The sequence below is a fragment of the Salmo salar genome, chromosome 27, assembly GCF_965601325.2.
Source record: "Salmo salar chromosome 27, fSalSal1, whole genome shotgun sequence".
NCBI classification, from domain to species: Eukaryota; Metazoa; Chordata; class Actinopteri; order Salmoniformes; family Salmonidae; genus Salmo; species Salmo salar.
The window spans coordinates 31,149,112-31,163,322 of record NC_138317.1 but is presented as its reverse complement, the minus strand read 5'-3'; the positions used below and the strand labels follow the sequence as shown (position 1 = coordinate 31,163,322).

The following is a 14,211-nucleotide window of genomic DNA, read 5'->3' as shown; positions in this document are numbered from 1 at the left end:
CCAATATCCAGAAACTTCAGCTTCTCTCCTATCACAGCCATTATACTCTAACTGTTTTAAAGTCACTATTAGCCTCATGGTGAAATCCCTGAGTGGTTTCCTTCCTCTCCGGCAACAGTCAGGAAGGACACATGTATCTTTGTAGTGACTAAGTGTATTGATACACCATCCAAAGTGTAATTAAAAATATCAGCATGCTCAAAGGGATATTTAATGTCTGCTTTTTTTTTCACCCATCTACCAATAGGTTCCCTTTTTTGCAAGGAATTGATGATTGAATCAGTTTGAAATTCACAGCTTGACTGAGGGACCTTACAATTATCTGTATGTGAAGGGTACAGAGATTATGTCCATGCAGCTTACTCTGCGACTTGTTCCTGAACTTATTTAGGCTTGCCATATTGCTTATTGACTCAAGACATTTCAGCGTTGTTTTTAATTCATTTGTAAACATTTCAAAACCATAATTCCCCTTTTAAATTATGGGGTTTGTGTGTAGGCCAGTGAACATAAGCTACATTTATCAATTTTAAATTCAGGCTGAAACGACAAAATGTGGAAAAAAGTTAAAAGGTGTGAATACTTTCTAAAAGCCACTGTATGAGGAAATAGCAAGCATTTTTTTAAAACAGCCTGCTTGAGATTCAAGCTTGAGGTGGGGTTTTTTATTCTATAATTTATGCTTTGGCCACAAAACACGAGTAAAGGACAAGTCAACAACATTATTTGGCTACGAGTTAACAGATTATGAACGTTTAAATGAGATTTTCACTGGACAGTTATTTAGAGCTCACAGAGTTAGAATGACTAGTCTATAGGCCTATATTAGTCAAGGAAACCACAAACAATCAAAAGGGTGTTCCAATCTCGCAGCATTTCAGTGGGTGTTCTGTCAAGAGAAATGAGTCATTAGGCCAGTGTTTCCAAAACTCGGTCCTGGGGAGGGGTGCACGTTTTGGTTTTTACCTAGCACTACACAGCCGATTCAAATAATCAAAGCTTGATGATTACTTTATTTGAATCAGCTGGCAAAACCCCAAAACTTGCACCCCGTTGGGTCCCAAGGATCGAGTTTGGGAATAGCTGCATAAAAAGGCTCTGCATGGTAAAGCGGACTTCTGCAGTGACCGTACAGCATTTACTGTGATACGGCCTCTGCACAAGTCAGGGCATTCATACTTATTGTGCTTCGCAGAACTGTTGTGAAGGAGGTTGTCAAGGAAGTGAGTATGTGTTTATACTGGACCTCCCGCACACACCTACCGTCAACCAATCAGGTCAATGCGGAGCTATATGAGCACTCAGCATTGTTACGAAATTTGAGAGGCACACTGCGATGCGGTACAGAGCTCAATTTGGCCTCTGTACCTCCGGATGCTCCGCGATTGCATCACACCCTCCATACGGATCCTCCGACCACATTACGGATCCTCCGACCACATTACAGATCAAGCATAAATTGGCTTTTAGGCTATGTGGGATATTTCCGCACTAGACATGTCTCAATGAAAAGTCCATGAAGTGACTGATAAGGTGTTACTGATCATTAAGACCGACCTACGCTGCATTCATATGCCAGTCTGAACTAGGAAACGCAGAAAATGGACTTGCTGATTAGTTGAACGCCGCACATGTATAACTACAACCAGTTAACAAGTCAGAAATGTTCGACTTCCGACTAGGATGTGAACGAGGCACTGACGAACCAAAATCAACCAAACTCATCTGAGAAGGCTAATTAAATAGTCCCATAACTAATGTAGCGTTAATGTGCTATTAGGAACAAGGGAACTATATCCAGTTAGCAAGTCGGAAATGTCACTTCCTAGTTCCGACTAGGGTCATTAACACGGCAACTGACAGCGAAGGTCACCTTTTACCGCCCCGACTGCTCGTATTTCACATCTCTCGCACCAAGTCCCGACCTCGGAACCACAAGGAACAACTCAGCGCAGCAGGAATGTCCATTCCTACCATTGAGAATATTTCAATAGGGGCAGCGCGCACCATATGGTCCAAATTGCTTGTTGGAATTTGCGTTTTACAAATTCAGGCTATCCCCATAATGTGTCTTTAGGCTTCCTACAATGTGTGTGTTATATATATATAAAATAGAAGACATGCCAATACAATCTAAAGTTATTCAACTAAAATTAAGCAACTTAGTCAATTAAATGTAGCCTAGACTAATCAATTAAAATGTAGTAGGCCTATGTCTAAAAATTGTGAAATTAACTGAGGGTGTCAACTTGATCCATTGCAAAGAGAATGTTCAGATAAACGTTCCATGTTTGGAAATATTCCTTGCAAATAGAACAGATTAATCATTACAGAAACTGAGCTCCGTCCTTTGGACTTGTTTGAAAGATGATCCAAGCAGTTACGTAGTCCCACCCACTAGTAATTACATCGAAAGGTATATGTTGCAAATTAATTCCGCGACCAAAAGCAAGAGGCGAGAATATACAACTCTGTCGCTGCAATTCAGAAAGTAAACAACATTTGGATATGCCTAAATAGTCAATTGAATACAACAATCGCTTACACGTTTGAGATGAAAACTGCAGTGAATGAAATCCAGCACAAATTGAAGGAAGTATTAGTCCATGTCTTACTGTGTGAGTGAATGAATGCTGAGGCTGGGATGCCTTTTGGTCCAATGACTCGCGAGTAAAAAGAGGAAACCGCACTCAACCGGCAGTGACGTGGTAAAAAACGTAGACGTTTCCAGGTGGTACGGCCAAATATTGAAGTACTGGAGACTGCGTGCAACATATCCCACTGTTGTTTTCAAGGTAATCTACTGACCTTCTCGTAGGGTCTTCGCATAAATGTATATTGACCAACATTCCGTTGTTGCAGTGGCGCGGCGAGGAAGACTAGGCAGAGGGCTCCTGTACATTTGTAAATATTTTGTTGTTTTAAGTATTTTGATTGCATTTTTAAGCAACTATTTGTTTTTGTGACTTCTTGAATTTTCTTAATATTGGGTGGTTTTGTCCAATGGAGTTGCTGGACTAATGGCGCGAGAGTTTGTTTTCCGCTTAGCTAGGTAGTTGGGTAGCTGGCTATTCAATCATTTGAATGATGCATCAATACAGCACAAGCATTTTTTTTTATTGCTGGTTGCATCAACGATGTGGACTTGTGCATGTGACGTTAAACATTTTAAACTTGAGAGAAGCCCACCTCATAGGGAACTGTTTCCTGACTACTGCCTTGTGTGGTGGTCTTCCTGGCGCTTATAGCTGCCAAGCATCACCCAGGTGGGTGCTACACTTCAGTAGTGGACTATCCAGCCTACCTACAGAGGAGGAGGAGGAGACAACAACAGACGAGGTGCCTGATGAAGATCTCTGGGCTTGTCTAAGTAACTGACTGACACTGCTCCCTCTCTGTGCCATCGAAGCTCCCTCCTCTTAAACTACTGCCCAGCCTTTCTGAACTGCCTGTATGAACAACACCTTATCATCTGAATCTGTGAAAGACCATCGCCCAAGACCTGACAGATCTCTACATTTGTTTTTACAGGGTCTTTGAGATTCTCTTTAATGAAAAGCGCAATATAAAATAAATGTATTACTATTAGCGCACAGGGAGCAGCGCAACCAGCGACGACGTCATCCAAGAACATGAGACATTGTTTGGATGAATATAAAATGTTAATATCTTCGTTGTGAGTGATAGCGTCAATTATTTGAATAATTTAATGAATGTTTTGTGCACTAAGTCATGACTGAAGTGTGTAATTAGGACTTTTCAAATCTGACTTCTCTAGGGCTCCCGAGTGGCGCAGCGGTCTAAGGCACTACAGACACCCTGGTTTGAATCCAGGCTGTATCACAACCAGCTGTGATTGGGAGTCCCATAGGGCGGTGCACAATTGGCCCAGCATCATCTGGGTTTGGCCGGTGTAGGCCGTCATTGTAAATAAGAATTTGTTCTTAACTGACTTGCCAAGTTAAATAAAGGGTAAATAATAAATAAATGTGGCCAGCTACAGTATGGAAATGGTCTTTCTGGGCTGGGTGTCAGTTAAACTGCACTACTGAAGCAAAACCGTAGGAGCCGTACAAACCGTGCTTCTAGACCGGAACCTTGGGGCCAGCCCGGCAAGGTATCAAGCTGCATTAGCTTAACAAATTTCATTAAAACCTTGAATTTCTGGTAAAACATATGTTGGTGTTCGGAAGTTTAGATATTCATAATGGGGATTCAACTGAAATTCAAAAAACATCTTTATTAACCCGAAGGGAAATTCTTGTGATTGTAGCGATTCCCATCTTGCACAGGTTGAGAGGAGTTCTTGATGTGTCCGCATAGAAATGGTTTTGTTGTGGGTGATGTTCCCATTTCGGTCTATTGCAGGGTATAAAATACAGAGTTCCATTAGGGCTACATTTGATTACAGTACAAATGTGATAAAGTGTGTTCGAGTGAGACGGTAAGAACCGCATGCTCTCCTCTCACCTGTGTTAACACTTCCTGGTCACCGGTTTGTGTAACACGTGGCCTATAACCCCATGTGAAAGTGCCCCTACAGGGATTGTCAGAGAGGAAGAGGCAACGTGAGAGGGTCCACTCCCATCAAAATCTGTCCACATGGGAATACATCTCATCATTATGTACAGTATCTCTGGGATTGTCCATCAGTCATCTATAAATCAAAGCGAAATGCTTGTGGTTTAGCTCCGACAGTGCAGTAATATGTAACAAGTTATACAACATACACAAATCTAAGTAGGAATGAATTAAGACTATATACATATGGATGAGCGGAATGGATTAAGATACAGTAGTATAGAATACAGTATATACATATGAGATGAGTAATGCCAGATATGTAAACATTATTAAAGTGACTAGTGTTCCATTCCTTAAAGTGGCCAGTGATTTCTAGTCTATGCCTATAGGCAGCAGCCTCTAATGTGCTAGTGATGACTGTTTAATAGTCTGATGGCCTTGAGATAGAAGCTGTTTTTCAGTCTCTCGGTCCCTGCTTTGTTGCACCTTTACTGCCCTTGCCTTCTGGATGATAGCGGGGTGAACAGGCAGTGGCTCGGGTGGTTGAGGTCCTTGATTATCTTTTTGGCCTTCCTGTGACATTGGGTGCTGTAGGTGTCCTGGAGGGCAGGTAGTTTGCCCCCGGTAATGCGTTGGGCAGACCGCACCACCCTCTGGAGAGCCTTTGCCGTACCAGGTGGTGATACAGCCTGACAGGATGCTTTCAATTGGGCATCTGTAAAAGTTTGTGAGGGTTTTAGGTGACAAGCCACATTTCTTTAGCCTCCTGAGGTTGAAGAGGCTCTTTTGCGCCTTCTTCACCACACTTTCTGTGTGGGTGGTCCATTTCAGTTTGTCAGTGACGTGTACGCCAAGGAACTTGAAGCTTTCCACCTTCTCCACTGTGGTCCCGTCGATGGGGGTACACCCTCTGCTGTTTCCTGAAGTCCACGATCATCTCCTTTGTTTTGTTGACATTGAGTGAGAGGTTGTTTTCCAGGCACCACACTCCCAGAGCCCTCACCTCCTCCCTGTAGGCTGTCTTGTCATCATTGGTAATCAAGCCTTCTACTGTTGTGTCGTCTTCAAACTTGATGATTGAGTTGGAGGCGTGCTTGACCACACAGTCATGGGTGAACAGGGAGTACAGGAGGGGGCTGAGAACGCACCCTTGTGGGGCCCCAGTGTTGAGGATCAGCGGAGTGGAGGTGATGTTTCCTACCTTCACCACCTGGGGGCGCGTCAAGTGGTCCAGGACCCAGTTGCACAGGGCGGGGTTCAGACCCAGGTCCTCGAGCTTAATGATGAGCTTGGAGGGTACTATGGTGTTGAATGCTGAGCTATAGTCAATAAACAGCATTCTTACAAAGGTATTCCTCTTGTCCAGGTGGGATAGGGCAGTGTGCAGAGTGATGGCGATTATACACTCAAAGTGTCTGTGTAAGAGAGAAGTGAGAACCTGTACTAGTATAAGTCGGTGCCACATGTTGAGAAGTGGGCACACATACTTTATACTCTTGACAAGCAGTTTCTTTGGGACTTTCTCTTTTGGGAAATAACCCACACTGTTCAAATTATGTTTTTTCCCAAGCACACATATTTCCCTACAGTGGTTTAGTGTGCTTTACTCAGCCTCAATTCTAGATTTGTTTACTCAACAAAACACATTTCTTCCTTTGCATGACATGAATGACACTTCCTGCCCTAGCCTATTGCTATGACAACACAGACAGGGAAAACAAAAAGCAGAAAAAACATTGTCTGAAAGGCTCGCCGCTGTTGTGTGGGGCCGCTGCCCTAGCCCTACCATTGGCTTGGTCTAATGGTGGATTTGAGCTCCCTGTGTTCATAGCTATTATTGTGTGTGTGTGTGCGAGCGCAAATCAGAGATCACTCTCCAGACTCACCGTGGTTAATCTCCACATAACATGCCTGACCAGAATGATTGTCCCAATGGTAAAGACCACAGCCTGACCACCGCCTAATGCAGAGTAGACACACCCTCAGCTACATCTGTCTACACACACACACCACACACACATAGTGAACTAAGTTATGAATGGCATCTACTTATGTACTACTTGTTCTTTCTGATATGTTTTGGTGATGAAGAGGACACACAATGTCATCCTCAACAAAACAAAAAACAGCAGTAAAAGTACAGTACAGTCGACTGGCATTTTGGATGCAGTAATTGCAGAATAACTGCACTCGAACTGCAGTTATACTACAGTGGAGGGCAGTTATAATGCACTCTGACTGCAATCTTTTTTCGTAAGGGCCCCTATCCCCTCTCATCCACCATCCCCTCCAACCAACTCCTCCTTAGTCTTTCGTCAGAGCAATGACATCACATTGTTATCGATGCACATACGTTACTATTGCTACAAACGTATCTGCATAATCAGATAGATTGGCTCCATTTCAATAGTCTATGGTGGCTTCCTTCCTGGACTGTGTCAATAGCAAATCAACAGCCACCACATTTGTGTCACCTATCCTGTGTTCTTTGTTACGATGTACCCCTTCACCCTAAACTACTGTGACTGATCAGACACACTCATCTACAGTAAAATAGCCCAAGATCACACAGGTGTCCTGTACACTGAGTGTATAACACATTAGGAACAACATTAAGATCATCTCCTAATATTGAGTTGCACCCTCCCCTTTTGCCTTCAGAACAGCCTCAATTCGTCGGAGCATGGACTCTACAAGGTGTCAAGCGTTCCACAGAGATGCTGCCACTTGTTGAGTCCAATGCTTCCCACAGTTGTGTCAAGTTGGCTGGATGTCCTTTGGTTGGTGGACCATTCTTGATACACACGAGAAACTGTTGAGCGTGAAAAATCCAGCAGCGTTGCAGTTCTTGACACTCAAACCGACGCGCCTGGTACCTACTACCATACCCTGTTCAAAGGCATTTAAATATTTTGTCTTGCCCATTCACCCTCTGAATGGCTCACATACACAATCCATGTCTCAAGGCTTAAAAATCCTTCTTTAACCTGTCCCCCCCCCTTCATCTACACTGATTGAAGTGGATTTAACAAGTGACGTCAATAAGGGATCATAGCTTTCACTTGGTCAGTTTATGTCATGGAAAGAGCAGGTGTTCTTAATGTTTTGTCCACTCAGTGTATATTGATGAAAGGGTGTCATCTAGAGGTTAATTGCAGTCACTGCAGTCTAGATTCCAACTCTGTGCCACTTCCCCATAGCGTTTCTCACAGAGTCTGTGGAGGGTGCTGTTGTACCAGGCCAGTCCTAGAATGTGTATTAGGCTTGCTTGTCAGGCTTGTAGCAGTGAAAGCAGAGATCATTCACAGCTGCCCTTCAGATGTTATGGTCCCTAACTAACCTACATAGTAGCTTGCTTCAGTGTTGAAAACACAATGACATCAAGGCTGAATACTCCTCTCTCTGTCATCAACCAACAACTGGTCTATACTGGTCTGTTACAGCTTGTACTTAAGTAGTGATGGTGTGAATGTGTGTGTGTGTCTAGGAGGCTGTCTTCTCTTCCAGAATGTGTGTGTGTGTCTAGGAGGCTGTCTTCTCTTCCAGAATGTGTGTGTGTGTCTAGGAGGCTGTCTTCTCTTCCAGTATGTATGTGTGTGTCTAGGAGGCTGTCTTCTCTTCCAGAATGTGTGTGTGTGTCTAGGAGGCTGTCTTCTCTTCCAGAATGTGTGTGTGTGTCTAGGAGGCTGTCTCCTCTTCCAGTATGTATGTGTGTGTCTAGGAGGCTGTCTTCTCTTCCAGTATGTATGTGTGTGTCTAGGAGGCTGTCTTCTCTTCCAGTTTGTATGTGTGTGTCTAGGAGGCTGTCTTCTCTTCCAGAATGTGTGTGTGTGTCTAGGAGGCTGTCTTCTCTTCCAGAATGTGTGTGTGTGTCTAGGAGGCTGTCTTCTCTTCCAGTATGTATGTGTGTGTCTAGGAGGCTGTCTTCTCTTCCAGTATGTATGTGTGTGTCTAGGAGGCTGTCTTCTCTTCCAGTATGTATGTGTGTGTCTAGGAGGCTGTCTTCTCTTCCAGAATGTGTGTGTGTGTCTAGGAGGCTGTCTTCTCTTCCAGAATGTGTGTGTGTGTCTAGGAGGCTGTCTTCTCTTCCAGAATGTGTGTGTGTGTCTAGGAGGCTGTCTTCTCTTCCAGTATGTATGTGTGTGTCTAGGAGGCTGTCTTCTCTTCCAGTATGTATGTGTGTGTCTAGGAGGCTGTCTTCTCTTCCAGAATGTGTGTGTGTGTCTAGGAGGCTGTCTTCTCTTCCAGAATGTGTGTGTGTGTCTAGGAGGCTGTCTTCTCTTCCAGAATGTATGTGTGTGTCTAGGAGGCTGTCTTCTCTTCCAGAATGTGTGTGTGTGTCTAGGAGGCTGTCTTCTCTTCCAGAATGTATGTGTGTGTCTAGGAGGCTGTCTTCTCTTCCAGAATGTGTGTGTGTGTCTAGGAGGCTGTCTTCTCTTCCAGAATGTATGTGTGTGTCTAGGAGGCTGTCTTCTCTTCCAGAATGTGTGTGTGTGTCTAGGAGGCTGTCTTCTCTTCCAGAATGTGTGTGTGTGTCTAGGAGGCTGTCTTCTCTTCCAGTATGTATGTGTGTGTCTAGGAGGCTGTCTTCTCTTCCAGTATGTATGTGTGTGTCTAGGAGGCTGTCTTCTCTTCCAGTATGTATGTGTGTGTCTAGGAGGCTGTCTTCTCTTCCAGTATGTATGTGTGTGTCTAGGAGGCTGTCTTCTCTTCCAGTATGTGTGTGTGTGTCTAGGAGGCTGTCTTCTCTTCCAGTATGTATGTGTGTGTCTAGGAGGCTGTCTTCTCTTCCAGTATGTATGTGTGTGTCTAGGAGGCTGTCTTCTCTTCCAGTATGTGTGTGTGTGTCTAGGAGGCTGTCTTCTCTTCCAGTATGTATGTGTGTGTCTAGGAGGCTGTCTTCTCTTCCAGAATGTGTGTGTGTGTCTAGGAGGCTGTCTTCTCTTCCAGTATGTATGTGTGTGTCTCAAACAACAATGGAATGGAGTCTAGAGTGTATGTCCCTTTAGTGTAATTATGTGATTGAACTCCATTACGTTTGCAGATGTTATATCAAACACATGCAGTGAAAGGTTTCTAAAGCCCTCTCTCTCTCTTCATTCTCCACCTCTCCCTCTGCTTTCATTTAACCGCTGCTCTCCCTCTCTCACTGCACTCTCTCTTCCCCTCATTTCTCTATCGCTCCGAACAGTTTCTCTGTACTCTATCGCTTTCTCCCTTTCAACTGAGAAATAGTGTGCTTCATAATGTGTTCCAGATGTCGACCTCCCTCTACCTCTCCCTCTACCTCTCCCTCTACCCTTCCCTACTCTGTGTTCTCAGAAGGCTGACTGAAGTCCTGATAGGTTGGCCACCCCACATACCACGCCGCCCCCTTCCCCTCCTCCTGTATATGTGAGGTGGTACCCAAAACGTCAAGGGGTGACTGGAGTTCCCCCAAAACAGTATTAAGAGACTAGTAAATGCATATTCCATATGGGTGATTCTCATGAAACCACTTTTAAAATGAGTTACAATACGATTCATTTTCAAAAATCAACAATCATTCTAAGGACCACAATGTCTAGTTTTTGGGAAAGTGTCTTATTGTAAATACATTTGACATTTTCCCCTGAATTCTCATGACCAAAATGCATCAGGGTTAAAGTCTCAGGTCCTTTTATTTCAACAATTATTCTGAAAAACCTAACTTATTTGAATAAAACTCATATGTTGCTGTAGTTTGTGCATAAATTATAACAATGTTATACTAGTTGAAGTTTACATTAAACTATAATATTTATTACGTAGAAACACAGTGTCTGTGGACATGTCTCATTACCATAACACTTTTTCAAGTTCCTGTAAAAACTCCAATCAGTTTTTAAATAAAGTTGTATTCACCCATGATGCATCATCCAGTGGAGTCATCCTTAGATGAGCACAAGTTAAGTTATTAGCTTATATGGTTTCAGAATCAGGTTTGTATTCTCAAAAAAAAACTTCAAATCAAATTGTATTTACAGTGAAATGCTTACTTACAAGCCCTTAACCAATAACAGTTTTTTTTAAATGCCCCAAAAAAGTAAGAAATAAAAGTAACAAATAATTAAAGATCAGCAGTAAAATAACAATAGCGAGGCTTTATACAGGGGGTACCAGTACAGAGTCACTGTGCGGGGACACAGGTTAGTCGAGGTAATTAAGGTAAATGTACATGTAGGTAAAGTTATTAAAGTGACTATGCATAGGTAATAACAGAGAGTAGCAGCAGCGTAAAAGGGGGGGGGGGGGGGGGGGCTTATTGGGGGTAGAAGCCTCTTGAACTTAGATTTGGAGCTCCGGTACCGCTTGCAATGCGGTAGCAGAGATAACAGTCTATGACTAGGGTGGCTGGAGTCTTTGACAATTTTTAGGGTCTTCCTCTGACACCACATGGTATAGAGGTCCTGGATGGCAGGAAGCTTGGCCCCGGTGATGTACTGGGCCATATGCACTACCCTCTGTAGTGCCTTGCGGTCAGAGGCCGAGCAGTTGCCATTCCAGGCAGTGATGCAACCAGTCAGGATGCTCTCGATGGTGCAGCTGTAGAACCTTTTGAGGATCTGAGGACCCATGCCATATCTTTTCAGTCTCCTGAGGGGGAATAGGTTTTGTCGTGCCCTCTACACGACTGTTTTGGTGTGCTTGGACCAAGTTAGTTTGTTGGTGATGTGGACGCCAAGGAACTTGAAGCTCTCAACCTGCTCCACTACAGCCCCATCGATGAGAATGGGGACGTGCTCGGTCCTCCTTTTCTTGTAGTCCACAATCATCTCCTTTGTCTTTGCCTTCTCATTACCGAAACGGCTAAAGTGCTCAAATTGGGAAAAGTCAGATTTAATCTTATAATTGTATAATTTCATTAGAAAATTATTTTCAGTATTATGTTTAACTCAGGCCTTTCATTAGGGGATGTTAAAACAATATTAGAAATATTGGTTTGTTTAATACTTTTGGGGACTTAACAGTAATTCAAATTTTGTCAACATTTTGATCAAATGCATAATATCTGATAAAAAAAAACATAAGTCATTATAAAATAGATAAATCGAGATCCTAATCTCAATGATTCAAGAGGAAATTCTGTGAAACATAACACTTAAGAATTTTTTGGGATAGTTTTGTGAGAATGACTCCCATGTTGCAGTAATGTTATAAACCCTTTTGGATTTTTTTCTGGGTTTTTCAGTCATTGTAACATTGTAGGAGTGTTGCATGTGAGATGAGACTGATAGCCCAGCAAAGTCTTCCTCACCCTATCCTCTCTCTCTCCCTCCCCTCTCTCCTCACCCCTTCCCCTTCTTCCCTCCCTCGATTCGAACCAGCTGGGCCTAACTGGGGGATGTGTGGTGGGATAGAGCGGGAGAGGGGGCTCGATGGAGAGCAGGCATGGGGCCCATGTTCCTCCTTCATGCTCATAATACAGGTCTAACACAGACACACACACTATCATGCAGGTTTAGACACTCACTGGTTTTGACTTGCACACAGTAACACACACAAGCAAACACAAATACATACACACAAACACGCTCACTGAGCCAGTGGGACCAGAGATAGTTGGTGTGGTTCAGATCTGTGATCTCTGGCTTGGGTTAAAGCACTTAACGATCCAAACAGCTGCTGCTCATGTAAACTTTCCAACCCTCTCTCCCTCCTCTCTCTGTGTCTCTCTGTCTGTCTCACTCTCTTGCTCACCCTGTCCCCCTCTTTCTCCAACTACCTCTCCCCTCTCTCTCCCTCTAAATCTCTAACTTCCTTCTACCAAAATCTTTTGCTCTCTCCATTTTCTCAAGCTGGTTAGATGTACACACATACACCCAACATATATGGATTATTGGAGTATCTGTTATTTGTTGAGTTTTCTCCATTGATTAGTCTGCCTGTTGAAGACTAACCAAAAGCACAAAGGGATCATCTATCCACTTCCTGTACTATCATCTCTGTTGATTGTCATAAGCCCAAAGAGATCAGCCTGGTCTCATAGACTAGATGTAACATACTGTAGTAAACATAAATCCGGCACACTCAAATTAGTTTGTTACGTTTGGTATGGTTACTTAAGGCAAAAACAAAAGTAGGGTGGATGGGTAGGTGTATAACGAACAACTTTATAATTTTGCAACTTTGCAACTACTTTTGCACTACTTTGTATCTACTTAGCATGTTAGCTAACCTTAACCCCTAGCCTGGCTAATGTTAGCCACCTAGCTAATGTTAGCCTTAGCCACCTAGCTAACGTTAGCCACAACAAATTGGAATTCGTAACATATCATACTTTTAGAAAATCTGTAGCATATTATACCAATTGCAATTCATAACATATCATTTGACATGAAAGATGGACGTCCACAAATGAATAGATACCATAGGAAACATAACATATACTAGTTGGAGTGGTCCGAATGTACTTTTACTATGTTACTTCTACCCCTGAGTCCAGGTTGAAGAGATGCATCTTGTTGCATGTGGCATTTCCATTGGTCTGCATGGGGGTCTGTTTCGCATGCAGTTAATCCCTGTTGAGTCTTGAGGTCCTCTGAGAAAAGCAAGCTGCTGTGATTGCAGAACTGTTTTCAGACCAAAAAACGCCATGTGTGTCCAATTAGGGGAATTCCGCCGCTTTGTGTGTGTGTGAGGCAGATCATTACCTCAGAGCCCTCTCTCACCCCCGCTGTGTGTGTGTTCAGAGAGCCCTAAGCTGGGTGGTAAATCATCATCACTTCAAGGCCATATCACCCTCTGTGTTTTTATATTTGAATATGTGTATATTTGTCATCCCGGGGAGACCAAAGGCCACTAAAGCTGTTACAGACCTAAAGACTACATTTTTTTTGCTTCGTGAACTAGTTCAACTCAAACTGTCACAGTTCTGTTAGATAATGATACATGTGTCATGCGGATGCATAAGGTTTTCAAAACACACAAACAGCGATGCTCTACTTGTCTCACACACAGCCACAGATCCTGCAGAATCACTCACCACAGATACACATACACACAGATCCTGCAGAATCACTCACCAAAGATACACATACACACAGATCCTGCAGAATCACTCAACACAGATACACATACACACAGATCCTGCAGAATCACTCAACACAGATGCACACACACACAGATCCTGCAGAATCACTCAACACAGGTACACACACACACACACACACACACACACACACGAGTGCTGACTCAGGTGGGCTTTTTCAAACCTGAGCTGTAAAAGCCAACCCTCCCTAGACGACCTATATACTGCACTGTCTCATTCACACACACACACACACACACCCTCATGACCTAAACATCGACACACATGCACTTTCACACAAACATTAAATAACCTAGATAATATCTCACTTACACACTTACTGACACATTCACAGAAACAACTTTTCTTTCTCTCTCTCTGTCAGAATGAGGCTTCTCTGTGTGTTGACGGAGTGAAATGTCGAAATGTCATCTGCGCTGGTGTTGATTGGACGGTCCAAGGCTGTGGGGAATAGAGGGGTGATTGGAGAGAATGGCTGATGAAACCAGACTGTGTCCATCTTTGTGCTCAGGCATACTGACAGACAACTCTGTCCGGGGTCCTGAATGGACCTCTTTGTGAAAGTCTGGAATTGGATCAACTCCAGAAGACTACAGCTCACTGAAAAGAGGTTCTCT

General features: G+C 43.4%; 1 protein-coding gene across 8 annotated transcripts in view; it reads right to left on the bottom strand.

The window, feature by feature from the left end:
- The window catches only part of LOC106588858 (oxysterol-binding protein-related protein 3), a 40,479-nt gene extending 37,776 nt beyond the window's left edge, over positions 1-2,703 (bottom strand). For 7 of the 8 annotated variants that reach the window (XM_014178340.2, XM_014178344.3, XM_014178346.3 and 4 more), the window contains exon 1: positions 2,546-2,659. The gene's annotated coding sequence lies outside the window, so the exon portion shown is untranslated. Of the gene's footprint in view, positions 1-2,545 lie in introns of all 8 variants that reach the window. The other variant, XM_014178343.3, reaches the window with a different exon arrangement.
- Between the last annotated feature and the right edge of the window lie 11,508 nt (positions 2,704-14,211).